Source organism: Rattus rattus, chromosome 2, assembly GCF_011064425.1.
Source record: "Rattus rattus isolate New Zealand chromosome 2, Rrattus_CSIRO_v1, whole genome shotgun sequence".
Taxonomy (NCBI): Eukaryota; Metazoa; Chordata; class Mammalia; order Rodentia; family Muridae; genus Rattus; species Rattus rattus.
The window spans coordinates 47,232,921-47,247,782 of record NC_046155.1 but is presented as its reverse complement, the minus strand read 5'-3'; the positions used below and the strand labels follow the sequence as shown (position 1 = coordinate 47,247,782).

Genomic DNA, 14,862 nt, shown 5'->3' with positions numbered 1-14,862 from the left:
AGCTCAGCCCAGGGGAACTCTGTTTGTTACCCTGGGTGCTTAGAGCAGGTTGGGGAGCAGAGGGAGTGCATGCATACCTTGGAGAACTCTTTCCCCAGTCCTGTGTGCATTCCCTTTAGATGGCAGGAGGGCCCAACCCTTCCTCACCTCCACACAGGGACTGGGTCTAACCCTGAGTATGGAGTCAACTGAGCACTGCACTTCCCAAGGCAGGGGATTTGGGGGTCTTACTGTGACCTGACAGAGCAAAAAAGATTCAGATCCCCAATAAGAAAGAGCAGGTCTTAAGCCAGGGTAGGTCTCAGAGAAAGTCGCAGGTCAATACATGGAAACAGAACTAACAGAAATTCATAGAGAGACACACACACAGAGGGGTGGGAGGGGGAGGGGGAGGGGAGAGGAAGGGGAGGGGGAGGGACAACCAGGGGTGGCTACCACACATCCATACACATGAACAGACTGGGAGACTCTAATGACATCTCACATGGGTCCTGGACACTGTGTCACCTGCCACCCCCGTCCAAGGTACCTTAACCAGACTTACCTCCGGGGATGACAGACCAGGCGACTTTCTAATTGATTTCTTTTGAGGTGGAGGTGTCAGACCCACTCAAAGCATTGGGCAGTGATTGATCAAAGGGAGTGGAAGGGATTAGGGTTGCAGAACTGAAGCCGTGCATCCCCTAACTGAGGCTGCGCACCGCCTTGGAGCTCCTTGACCTCAATCTTCCCTACTCTGAGGGGCTCTGAGACTCTTAGTGTCTTGAGTTCTGGCCTCTGGAGATCTCAGTAGGCGCTCTAGAAATGTCGTAGGGTATCCACCGAAGAAGACTGTTTAGACGTGGGTTTAAGCCAGTACAAAGTATTTATTAGTCAGCCAGCAACTGCCTGGGTGTTTGGGATCCCAGTGCAGCACTAAGCCTTCCTCCTCATGGGCTTTTAAGCACAAGAACCACATTCTAGGCTGACATAGTTCAGTTAACAAGCACAGTTTGCAGAACTACAGAAGCCAGAAAGCAAGGTTAGTGCATTTAGAGACTGTCCCAGAACTATGTGCTTTGATAGAACAGGTCTTTGTTTTCACTTTGACAAGTGGTACTGTCTACATGTTGAATTTTCTGATATGACCTGAATAGTACTTCCATTATGGCGTCAGTTGTGCTAAGGTGTTGAGACCTACTAAGAGATAAGGCGTCAATCCATTATTCCAGCTATAAGAAAATAAGTCAGACAATATGGTGTAAGTATATGTTGGGTAGCCCACAGAAATACTGATTTTAAATTCAAGCTTGTATGTATACAAGTACCTATTGGCCCATGTCACTCCATTAACATACAAATATTATTTGTCAATTAAAAATACAACTTAGAGGGCTGGCATGGTTGCTCAGTGGTTAAGAGCACTAACTGTTCTTCCCAAGGTCCTGAGTTCCATTCCCAGCAACCACATAGTGGCTCACAACCATCTGTAATGAGATCCAATGCCCTCTTCTGGTGTGTCTGAAGACAGCGATGGTGTACCCACATACATGAACTAAATAAATTAATCTTTAAAAAATTACAACTTAGGAAAATATACAAGTTTTCTATGTACCATGCCAGTAGAACAATATCTAAATTATAGAAGAGTCTCTTAAGAATGACAGGAGAAGGCACATGTTTAACGTCTCTGAAAAGCAGGTGTTTGATCTGTCCCATTTATCATTTTATTTGCCTGAATTTGTCTTGCCCCTCACTCCCAGCACTCAGAAGGATAAAGCAGGAGAGTCAGGGTTCGGAGCTAGCCTTGGCTATAGAGAAGAACAATTCTAAAGATATGTAAACATCCCCAAGCCCAACAAATACTTTTTGAATACCTACTATGTTTGGCCACTTTCTTGCTCTATGATGTTAGGATTAAAGGGGCCATTATGCTTCAAATGACAAGGTTGGGAATGCTAGAGAGGAGAACTGAGACGTCTGGGCATGGAAAAGCCAAGCTGACCAGGTGACGTGAAGGACCAGACTCTAGGAGAAAAGGAACAGAGTCAGTCTTAGTCTTCGCAGCCTCTGACTGGCACCACTAGGCCTCCCTGAAGAACATATACAGGCACTGTTTCCCTTTCACGGATTGTTCTAATTCCTCTAACACAACTGACTAAATTGTGGGTAAGGATGGTTCTTAACATCTCCTCCAGGAAGGGGCGGCCATGGACCTGCCACAGACGAGGGGATAGTACGGGGGTAACAAAGGAAAATAACCATTGCATTATGGGTGCTGTGTCTCCTGGAAGATTCCTTTTGGAGGTTGAATGTGCTTGACATTGCAGTTGGGCTGTTCCCACTGTATCAGAAAGTAGGGCACTCATAACGGCTAGTCTTGGTTGTCAACGTGCCTCCATCGAGTCTAGATCTTTGAGTTAGGAAGACACACCTCGAATCCAGATCTTTTGAGCATGGAAAAGACACACCTTAATCTGAACCTTGAGACAAGGAGACGCACTTTTAATGCATCTCTAATCTGGGCCACACTTTCTTCTGGACGATTGTAAAGACATAAAAGGAAGCTTCTGCCTTTTGCCTGCTTGCCCTCGCCTTGCTGAGGAGTCCATTCACTGGTATTAGAGCAGCAGTCCTCAACCCAAGGGTTGTGACCCCCTAGGGGGTTGAATGACCCTTTCACAGGGATCACCCAAGGCCATCAGAGAACACATATGTTTATATTACAAAACGTATGACAGTAGGAAAATCACAGCTATAAGCTAACAATGGAAATCATTTTTGTGGCTGGGCATCACCACAACATAATGAACTATATCGAAGTGTCACAGCATTAGGAAGGTTGAAATCCACTACATTAGAACCTACTTCTTCAGCCTCATAGACTGAGCAGCTACTGGACTCTCGGACTTTCCATTCATAGCCAGCCTTTGTTGGATTAGCGGGACCACAGCCTGTGAGACATTCTGGTAAAACTTTCTATGTGCAGAGAGACTCATCTTAGAAGTCTAGAGAACCCTGACTAATACACGAAGGGTCTGCATCTTCATTATGGGATTCATGAAGTCATGAATACAGCTTACATTGTGGCTTCTAAACCCCTCTCCTGTTGTGTAGATCACGGCAGAAAATACTCCACACCTTGTCTGCCAACTTGGAGCTCCAAAGAAGACTGTTTAAATGTCCACGGATAGCCCTCTCCTCTGCTCTCATACCTTAAAGGTGTATTTCTTCATAAATACAGTTTTAAAACAACAAAATGTCTGCCGCCCATAGTTCTACTTTTTGGGGTTTACTTACAAATGAGGTTTAAGAGGATACCTGGTCTCACTCTATATGTGAGCATCCCAAGGAATAGGCACAAGGAGAAACGGGGACGTCAGAGGAAGGATGCCCTGCTGTAGCTATATGCTCCACCAGCCCCTGAAAAGCAAGAACAAGCAATGACCATCTCGCAACTGAGCAGGGAGCTGCTCAAGCCCTTGGAAACCACAATCCTTAACTCTTGACTGAGAAATTCTCTGAAGCTCAGAGTTACTTGTCTATTCCTAAGCAGAACACACACCCATCTGTTGATCAGCCTTGGGCAACAACTTTCATCAAATAGAGCTCGGTGCTACATTTTTTGGTGTCTATCCTCCTGTGTTTCTCTTGCTCATCCCGAGGTGTGACAAGGACTAGGGGATTTCGTTATTCAGATACATAGACAGGCTTGAAGAATATAGCTTTACTTTAGGGTCCCATGTCCAGCTTTTCTGGATGATCTCATCCTACTGAGCACCTGGATGAAAACATCGGTTTGAGCCAAGCATTGGTTTTGTAAATAATGCTTTTACATTGAAGGAGCTATCATAATTATACATTTAGTTTGCCCTTTTTGCTCATTTTTGTCTTAATTGCTGGTGTTATTACTGGAAAGTGAAACTGATAGGCTAACAGAAATTAGGTATAGCAATTCCACTTTCTGGTTACGGTTAGATTTCTCTTCTTAAATGCTTGATAGTTAACTTTACCATTTCCGGTTTATTTACTTTTGTCTATGTGCGTGTGCCTGCTTCCCTGTATGCCCACCATGTGAATGCAATACCTATAGAGGCCAGAAGAGAACGCTCGATCCCACAAAACTGGAGTTACATGCAGTTGTGAGCTGCCCAACATGGGCGCTGGGGAACAAACCTGGGCCCTCTGCAGTATTAACAGCCAAGCCGTGTCTCCAACCCCTAGTTTTATGTCCAAAAGCAAGGAGAATTCAGAATTCTTTGGGAAATTTTTCTTAGAAAGGTCTTCTTTCTTATTGTAGCTTCTGACCCCTTAGTGTTGTAAGTATATCATAAACAAGGCCTTGAGTCCACAGAACCTTTCCCTGTGCTCTTCTCTGCCTGGGACTTAACTGGATCCTTTTTTTCCTCTTAAGTAAACAACAACAACAAAACCAACTCAAGAGGCATAAAAAAGAATGATCAAACTGAGTAAAGGAGTAAGTTTTTTTTAATGTGCATGGGAGTTCTGCCTACATATATGTCTATGTGAGGCTATTCAACCCCTTGCAACTAGAGTTAAAGACAGTTGTGAGCTGCCATATGTGTACTGGGAATTGAACCCAGGTCCTTTGGAGGAGCAGGCAGTGCTCTTAACCACTGAACCTTCCCTCCGGCCCCCTGGTTATTACTGATATAATGAGCGTGACAGTAACAAAGTGAAACATTTAAAACTTACCTGACCAACCAAACAGACAGTTGTGACAGGCACTGGCTCCACAGGGAAAGTGCTTGCTATGCAAACCTGTGTTCATGTCCCCAGCATCTACATAAAAAGCAGGGCCTGGGGCCAGCACACAGCTCAGTGGGTAGAGGCACTCGCTGCCTGAGGATGCAAAGTTGATGCTCTGAGTTTGATCTCTGGAACTCAAAAGGGGAAGAAGAGAAATGATTCTACAGCTGGTCTCTGACCACCATACCTGTGCCATGGGCAACGCGTGCGTAACACACACACACACACACACACACACACACACACACACACACACACACACACACACACACACACACACACACGGGGGGGCAGGGAGAGGGGGAGGCGGAGCGAGGCCTTTAATTCCAGAATGCTAAAAGCTCAGACAGGAAGGTGATGAGCTGGAGTCCGGATAAATTTGAGAAACTTTCTCAAAACAAAACACAAAAAGCACTGGAGAGGGGAGTGGCTCGGTGACAGGGCATTCACGGAAAACAGAAGACATAATATATAACGATGGAAGGGAAATTAGTGATTAAAGAAGCTTCCTTATCTGACAAAGGATTTAATTTTAAGACTCGTGGTAAGTATGGTGGTGAGATGTTGAATTTTTTTTTTTCTTTAAAATTGAGAACAATCCCCAGGGCCACAAAAGTTATTAAAATTCAGAATAATAAAGATGCTTCCTGCAGTCACTTCTGCTTGGGATTCTACTGAGGGCCCCAAGAGGACGTAATGAGGGAGGATAAAAGAGATATAGTGTATAAGGGTTCAAAAGGAAAACAAAACATTTGCAGAAGATAGAAATGGGATTATCAAACGCCAAAACGAACCTCCAAACGAATTTCTCAACATACATACAGAAAGTTCACTACATAAAAGGTCAATATATATTTTAAAAAAATCTTAAACTTCTAACAGAAAATGAAATTTCAGTGGATGTGATTTCTTTTTTTTTTTTTTCTTTTTTTTTCGGAGCTGGGGACCGAACCCAGGGCCTTGCGCTTGCTAGGCAAGCGCTCTACCACTGAGCTAAATCCCCAACCCCTGTGGATGTGATTTCTAATAGTGCCCAACACATTAATCATCACCCCGACGCAATGGTACAGGTCCCCATTCCCAGCTACTCAAGTGTCTGAGGCCAGTGCTTGAGGCCAAAAGTTGGAGCTCGGGCAGGGCAACATACCGTCCAGATAAACTATAGAACACGTAAACTGCTGTTGTAAAACAGACAAATAAACCATAAACATTAGGACATAGGAACCATATGTTTATAAAACATATAAACTATAAAATACATAAGCCCATGAAATACCTGGGCCTTAGGAAATGGAGGTAAGTGTTTGGCTCAGCACTGCACATACGAAAATTGAACTGATAGCGAGATTAGCAGGGCCCCTGTGCATGGGTGACACACAAAGCCATAAAACTTCCCATAGTTTATTTTAAGGGGTGGGGAGACTCGTGAACCTGAAGACTCTATACGTTAAAGATGTCAATTCCCTCTAGTTAACCTGTGGGTTTTGTGCAATTTCAGTGTTAAAAAAAAATCTTAGCAGGTTCTAGCATGTGCATGCATTTCTGTATCGTTATAATTAAGAAGCCGGTACTGAAGTTTAACTGAAAATACAAAATAGCAGCCAGGATGTCTTGGGAAAGAACAGAAAGGTCGATGCCTTGCTCCACTGGCTAATGTGGCACAGAGGCAGTGCGGACTTGGAGCTGGGGCAAGCACAGTGCGTGAACCGGTGGGGGACAGAGTCCGGAAGCATCCGCACATAGAGATGTCTCTCATAAGAATGGTAGCCCCCAAAGAGGTGGGAGAAACACTTACCTGTTTCAGTGCTGGAGATTGAACTCAACGCCTTGTATGGTGGACATCTTGCTACAGTGAATACACACACACAAGCACACACACACACACACACACACACACACACACACACAGCATTCCATGAGAATTTAGAAGCAAATGGGGGAAGGTTGCTGGAATTTTCAATGATAATTTATAAATGAAAACATATTCCTGGCCTTAAGAAATGGAAATAAGAGCTGGAGAGGTGGCTCAGTAGTTAAGAACACTGACTGCTCTTCCCAAGGTCCTGAGTTCAAATCCCAGCAACCACATGGTGGCTCACAACCATCTGTAATGGGATCTGATGCCCTCTATATAATAAATAAATAATTTTAAAAAAAGAAATGGAAATAAATATAACATAAATTGGTTAACAAAAGATTGACTGGGTCAGCTACATTAAAAGTTGTGTTTATCAAAGGCATTTAGTAAAGTTGTGTTTATCAAAGGCATGCACATGTGTGCATGTTTGTGTGTGTGTGTGTGTGTGTGTGTGTGTGTGTGTATGTGACTAATAAAACAAATAAGGAAAAAGCCAATTCCAATTCAAATGCTCAAAAATTTTGAGTAAATATTTCATTGCAAGGATATGTAAATGGTCTATAAATATTGACAATAGAATAGTCAGTAATCATGGAAATTCTGATTTAAACCACAATGAGGTGAAACCACATGCTCATCTGGAGGGCAGAAGTGAGAAAGACCGAAAGGCAGCCCAGGCCAGGGTCGGTCTGGACACAGAGTAGCCATTGGTGGTAAGGGAAGGCATCAGCACCGTTATCAGGTGAAACCTGGAACCACTAAAACCAAACGCACATGCACCCTCTTATCCACAAACCATAGCTTTAGGCACACAGCCAGTGGGAATTTTATGCACATGTTCTAAAAAGGACACAAGAATTTTTGTAGCTGTATTTTTCATAACTGTCACAGTCGGAAACAACTCAGCTGCTATCCACACAGAATAAATAAATTTTAATCTATTTACGCAATGGGAGAGTGTGCGGGAATAGAAATATGTTACACAAAGCCCACAGACAGCTTTCTTTAATATAATGTTCAACGAACAGAGCCAGACCCTCCCCAACCCCCAAACAAAGCAGACAACATTATTCTTTTATTAATTTTAAAAACAGACTAAACTAGTTTATGGTGTTAGAGATTCCTAATAAGTGGGGCTTCTGGGGTGTGGGCAGCGTTTGGTGCTTCCTGTGAGTGGCGCTTACATGCACTCACTTTGTGGGGAGTCAGAGAGCTGGATATTTATGGTCTATTTTTCTGTATGCATACTGTTCTCCTATGTCAAAAATGATGAAAAATTAGATCGGAAAGATGATGGCTCAGCGGTTAAGAGCACTGGACCCAGATTCAGTTCCCAACACCCGCATGGCAGCTCACAGCCATCAGTAACTCTTGCTGCAGGGATCTGACGCCCTCTTTGGACTTCCAGCAGCCGCGTGAAGGTGGTCCACTGACATACCCGCAGGCGATAAAATAAAAACATAAATAAAAAAAAGTAAATAATTAAAAGTGTTTCGAGAGATACCCTTGCTTCTGAACTCAGCAATTCTGAAGCAGCTTGGAAGTTTTCTACAAATGATGTGGCAATTACACAATAGGTACACATTAAAATACTTTTTTTTAAATTAATGGACTTTATCTTTAGAACTCTCTTGGGTTTACTGAAGGATTGAATAGGAAAATATTTTCATATGTGCCCTCACCTCTACCACAGAGACACAAGCACACACCTCGCTGGCATCCAGCATCATTACTGGGGTATAATTTGTTACAATTGCTGAGGGTAACTGAGACATTATTACTCATTGAAGGCCACAGTTGACACTGGGATTTACTCAATTATGTTGGTTCTGTTTAAATGCCCAATAAATATAAAATTAGAAAGCCCCATTGTGGTCGGATAATTTTAATTAAAGTCACAGTGAGATACTACCTCATACCTATCAAAGAGGCCAAAATGGGAAAGATTGGTCACACTGGTGTCAGTGTGGCCAACATTGAATAGACTACAACTCTTTTGCCCTGCTAGTGGGAATGTAAGTTGTAACCACTCCTGTGGGAAACCCAGTCTTGTTACATTCTATGGATCTAAGCAGGTGTATAATGGGGGGTGTTCGTCACTAGAGTTAGACAGGGAGTTCTAAGCTGATCTCCGTTCCTCAGCCGCATCCAGCTTCTACAGTGGTTATTCACTTCCGTTACCGATTGGGTTTTGCTCTGTTTCTACTTTTTATTGGTTCTTTATGAATTTCACATCATGCACCCCAATCCCACTCATCTCCCACCACCAACTACTCTTACAATCACTCCCCACCCCCAAACAGAGAAAAGAAAATCTCATGGTGGAAGCTGCAGTGTGTCACAGTGTGTCCCACAGTATACCCTTTGGTTCACACTTCTTTGCTTCCAAATGTGCATTGTGATGACTTGTTGGTCTGGTTCGAGGCCTCTGGCTTCTGCTACTCTGTCAATACTGGATCCTCACTGGGACTCCTCTCAGAAATCCTGTTGTTGCCCTGTGTCATGGAGATCCTGTACTTTGGGAATCTGTAGGACTGGGCCCTTCGTGAATTCTAGCAGTTCATGGATGGGGTAGATGTTGGGGAGGGCCAAATTCCTGGATCTGGGCCTGAGAGATATCTGAGCTGGTCAGCCCACTAGCTCTCTCCCTTACAACCGCAGGGCTGACTCATCAGCAACTCCAGCAACCACTCCTGCCAGGGTGGCTCTCCTGAGTGCTGCAGCTGATGAGGGGCAGGGCCAACTCTCCTGCTCTCAGGATCCCAGGGCCAGGTCTGCAGGTAATGAGCGGGAGGAGGAGAAGGGAACCCTAGTCCAAATCAACACATAGAGAGGTAAGGACAGATCTCCCACATTGCTGCAGGACCAGGGACCCTGACGTGGCTTTGGTGGCAGCACAGGACGTAAACCACCATGGTCCCAGGTGGCTACCAGCTACTCAAACCAGACTGTTCCTCACTACCCTCAAGTCTCCAGTTCTGCTTCTTTTCATTGTGCCCACATCTTTCTCTTTCTCTTTCTCTTCCATTTCTCCACCATTTACTTGCTCCTCTTAATGGAGCCCCAAGTCCTGAGTGTCTGGGGTCATCTCAGGAGTGGTCTTGGGAGTGCCGTGCCCCAGTCATGCCTTATGGCTCTGGGCAGTGGTCATGCTAGGCAGGGGTCGTCTCAGGCATGATCTGCACCCCCACCCCCAGGCCTGCACTGTACTAGACTGTCACCCAGCTCCCCCACACCTCCAGTGGCCCCATGTAAGAGTTGTCTATCTCAGGCTCACTCCTGCCTGGGGCTTAGAGGTCCCAGGTGGGCTCCTTCTAGTCCCTGGCTTGCTAACCATCCTGGGAGCCCACCCTGGCCTGCCTGGTGCTGAACTGGTGTCATCTGGGGCTCGCCGTTTTCAGGGAATGGTAGGCTGTTAATCATTCAGATGTTCATAGGTCAGAACACTGAGCGTAGACATAGACTCCCCGCTCTCTGCGGCCTACACTGCAGTCACCTGCAGGTCATTACTCATTGGTTTTATCACCTTTATTACCATAACTATGTGTCTCCTGGAGATGCTGGGAGTGTTAAATGCATAAGTGAAATAGCAGGTATATGAAAATTTAGAGTCAAGGAGTTGAGATGTTAGTTTCCAGGCCTAACATTTCAGAGCTAGTCTACCTTCCACTTGCCTTCGCTAGTCGGAAAGATGCGTTAGCGTTCTCGGGAATGTTTGAGGGAGCACCGGCCATGTGCCATCCTGACCGATCTCCCACATTCAGGCTTATGTGACTCATGCGTTGATTCTGAATCAACACATGCTCAGGACAGGGATGTGCCCGCTCCTGCTCCTGGCTCGGCCACCTCATGAGGATCAGCACACTTTCCTACGTGAGCCCTGACTACAGAACCTCTACACAGAGAGGGTTCATCTCTGGCTTCTTCTGCAGCATTCCTGAAGATGACATCTCTGAGATGACTAACACGCTGACAGGAAGGGTAGACAGCTGTTCTTTCCTGCCCAAGAGGAGCAGGTCACGATGGCTTCTGGTAAATGCTCAAGACTATGGGGGAAATTCTGAGACTACATTTTGGTCCTTAAGAGCACTTTGTTGGACATGTTCACCCTAAGCACTGGCCAGAGAGTAACTAGCTCACTTTTTAGTTATTAGAGATAGCAACTTTGGGCACCATCCTTACTTCAAGGGGAAAAGAGCAGTCCAAAGTTGCTACGAGATGAGTTTACCAATATTTTAAACTGAATATACAGAAGTTACTTAGCCTCCTGTAATCGTCCAGTTCACCATGTTGGAAATCCATCACAAAAACTTTGAGCTGCGTTCAGTAATAGCATTGACTTTATCTTACGTCAAAGCATTGGGAAGGACTAGATCTATGGGAGGCTTGGTTTTAATTATTATTAAAACAAAAAAATTATAGGGGGATTACTAAAAACACTAAGAAAATAAAATCATTGACCATTCAAACGCCTGTTTTTACACCTGTAATCACTATGATAAGGACTTTCCCCCATGGTTCTTCCAAGATGTACAAGTAGGCAGTGTGCGTGAACGCTGAATTTCATTATGGCAAAACGGACGTGAATGCTTCACTCATGTTAACTCTGTTTTCTCCAACTCTTTCTCCTGAAGCTCACAGGACTCTCTCTTCCGTATCATTCATCTATGTTCTTATTAGTGATTCTATCCAGCAGGTGGCAAGTTTTATTTTAACATAGAAAATATATAGAATGGCCCTTCTTTTCTGAAAATACAGTTACCCAACAGTTTGCCATAACCTGCAGGTTTAAGAGAAGTGGAAACCCCCCACTCTGACCAAGTCAAATCTCTTCTCTGTCTGAAGGGCCCCTGGCTACACAAATAAATGAGGGGATCAGAATGCTCATCTGTGGATTTATAGAATTTTTATGCTATTGGGACCTGATCTAAAAAAGAGTCCTATTGGACATAATGGTAAATACCATTAGTCCCAGCAGTCAGGAGGCAGAAGCAGGCAGATCTCTGTGATTTTTTATCTAGCCTGGGCTACATAATGAGACGTGGGGTCTAAAAAATCAATCCTAAATAAAATAAGAACAATTTAAAAAGCCATGTGTTCACTCTGTTTATTGGATGCTTTGTGCAAATTGTTTTATTGAGAATGGATTTATTCCCAGATGTGGTAGCACATGTGTGTAATCCCAGCCCTTAGAAGGCAGAGGCAAGAGGGTTGATGAGTTCAAAGCCAGCCTGGGATACCTAGAAAGAAATGGCTTATATTGGATGAAATACATAGAATGAATGAATTAGTAATGGAAAACCTGATGAATAGGTTGTTCTTACATGAAAATGATTCTTGACCATGAACACCTTCCGGGGTTTTTCTTTCTAGAACAATTCTCTGGGTTAGACTGAGCCCCAGCCTACATTGTTGCACAATTTTCTAGAATTGTGCCTGTAGACAACAGAGTTGTGTTTTCAATATTCATCACATTTAAAACCTATAGAAAACTCGTGATGAGTTCTCCACTGTGTAAAGAGTTTATTTCTACAAATACTCCTCCCGTTTTCTATGGAAAAATGGGAAAAGGAGGAGACAAAGGGGGAAGGGGGGAACTCCGGCCCTCTGGACTACACATTCCAGTTGGAAGCATCCTCTCCTGTTGCATTTTACTAACCACATCCAGTTGGAAAGAGAAAAAAAATCCAGCAGTCCCAGAAAGCTAGTGAGTGGATCAACACAGAGCAAACGAGCACCGCTGTCTTAGGGATAATGCCTGCTTATGCTGGCTTACACACCAGAGGGTCCTCTAAGCCCCGCTTACAAACAAGTACTTAAAATCACTTCTCCCAAAAAGGTTCTGTCCATAGTTCTAAGCACCCCTCAAAACTACCAGATCTCAGTAGTTCTCTGGCTTTTCCAATTCCCTCACGGTGATGGCCCTGCTTCCCTGTGGGCTAGAACAGACTTCCCACAAACAAAATCAAGGAGTGCCTGTGTCTTGCCTTTACCTGAAAATGTCTCGAGGTTACAGTTCTGACCTGTCATCATTCAAAGAGATTAGCGCATCAAACTTTAAATGCGTTGGCAACGGAGCGCCTAAGCAAACATAACAATCAGTTACACGGTAGTAAAACCTCCAGGACCCAAAAGGCAAGCAGGAGCTTGTTTCTTTACCTTCCTACAGCAAAAAGGGGGATGGTCCCCGTGGGAAAGCCAGTCTTCACTTCTAATCATGATCTGAAGCAGGAGGCTGCGGCAGGGTGTAGATCAGTGGTGCCACTTCTGCCTGATTTGTGGGAGGCCCTGGGTTCCACCCCTAGAGTCAAGAAAAGAACTTAACAGGTTGGAAACAAGGGCCTGGTCACACTTTCTGCTCACAACAACTGTTACACAAACTCACACTCCACAGTGGAAATTAACTCAGTTCCCGATGCCTGTGTGCAGGAAGCATGCCTTCAAGCCCTTTGTCCCACCACACCCACTAAAGTCTAACCTACTGGATGAAGTTGAAGAATAATACCAGAAAGGAAGTAAAGGAGGTGAACATGTGTCCTAGGCCTCCTTTGGGAAGGCTCTTGAATTCACCCACCACTTCAAATTTGGGGAACTCCAACCTAAAATGCCCTCTTTCCTTCCTAGTCAACTCCCTTCTCCTCATTCCCGTCTTCCCTAGCCCCACTCCAGCTTGATTTTGTGGCTTTTATGTGGCCTTGGCTGTGCTGGAACACGTTCTGTAGATCAGGCTGGCCTCTAACACCTGCCTCTACTCCTCTGGTGCAGGGGATTAAAGGTGCCTGCCAGCACCACCTAGTTAATGTCACTGTATCTCTCCACACTTCCTAATGTCACTGTATCTTTCCACACTTCCTAATGTCACTGTATTTCTCCACACTCTTCCTAATGTCACTGTATCTCTCCACTCTCTTCCTAATGTCACTATCTCTTCATACTGTACCTAATATCACTGTATCTCTCCACATTCTCCCTAATGTCACTGTATCTCTCCACACTCTTCCTAATGTCACTGTACCTCTCCATATTCTTTCCTTTCTCCTCCCCTTACTCCCACTCCCAATAATTCTTTCAGTGAGTTCAGTGCACAGGTCCTGCAGGTACACAGATGACTGCAAGAGCGGGAGCACCATTGAGGGGAGTGAGAGAATCCGTGGGTCCCATGTTCAGCATGTTGACATTGACTGTCAGTAAGACATCTGTAGAGGTGGGTAGGGCAAATCGGAAATGCTAATCAGACATCCTTGGGAGAGAAATTTGTATTGGATAGCAAATGTGTGATGCCTATAATTAGCAATCCAGGGAAAGATGAAACTAAAAACATTTCTCTTGGGGCTTAAGGACTATGAATGTGTCAGAAGCCAGGATGTAAGTGTATGGGAAGGTCTTGAGGATGAACAATGGAAGTGGTCAGATCTACTCCATGTAGAGGAGTGGGAAATGTCAGCCACTCTTCTTCATGGGCCGACCAGCCAGGATGGTCTCCATAGGCCTTCACTGTGACCTTAACCTTTGAAGCTGGCCTTGCCTATGAATGGCAGCTCTTCTGATGTTAGTTTTCTTTGCTTTGGTGTATATTGATCTTTTGGCTGGAGAATAGTTTGATTCTTTATGTAAAAAAAATTAAAAAAAAAATCCATGGCTACTTTAAGTCCTCTTGAGACTTCACATAATGGAGATTTTGCCAAATACCCAATAACCTCATTACATTTCTTTCCATACATGTTGCAGGATCAGGAACAAGCCTGGGGAAGGATAAGTCTGCCAACCTCAATAAGGTCAGCTCCACCAATCAGCTGGCTGAAGCCTTTTTGCTCTACTCCGATGTCACACCTAGAAAAGGAATAGCTCTTCTAACGTTGAGAGGCTAGGGTCCTTCAATGCCAAGAGCTTATGAGCTAGACTGGCAGACTCAAAAGCTTATAGTTACTAAGAACTAGCGGCTCATGGCTCCAGGCTGTAGGGCAAAGACTTGTGCTTCTAAATGCCCAGATTGCAGGCTTATTGCTCTGAGCTTTGATCATCAGTGGCCTAGTATTCAGTAGCTAACACATGCTAGACTGAAGCAGTTAACAGCTGTAGCTCTTGGTACCCGCTAGTGCCATAGTTCCTAAGTTATGGATGCTGGAATCTACAGTTCATAACAGCAGCTCATGTTACAGCTCTTGAGCCTTGTGTGTTGCGGTGCTTGGCCTGAGTGTTACAGCTCATGAACCTTGGTATCACGAGTCCCATCTTTAGCTCTCACAGCCTCCTTT

General features: G+C 44.5%; 1 pseudogene; it reads right to left on the bottom strand.

Annotated features, from left to right (window-relative positions):
* Nucleotides 1-10,010: 10,010 nt before the first annotated feature.
* On the bottom strand, nucleotides 10,011-10,100 carry LOC116895060 (annotated as a pseudogene).
* Between the last annotated feature and the right edge of the window lie 4,762 nt (nucleotides 10,101-14,862).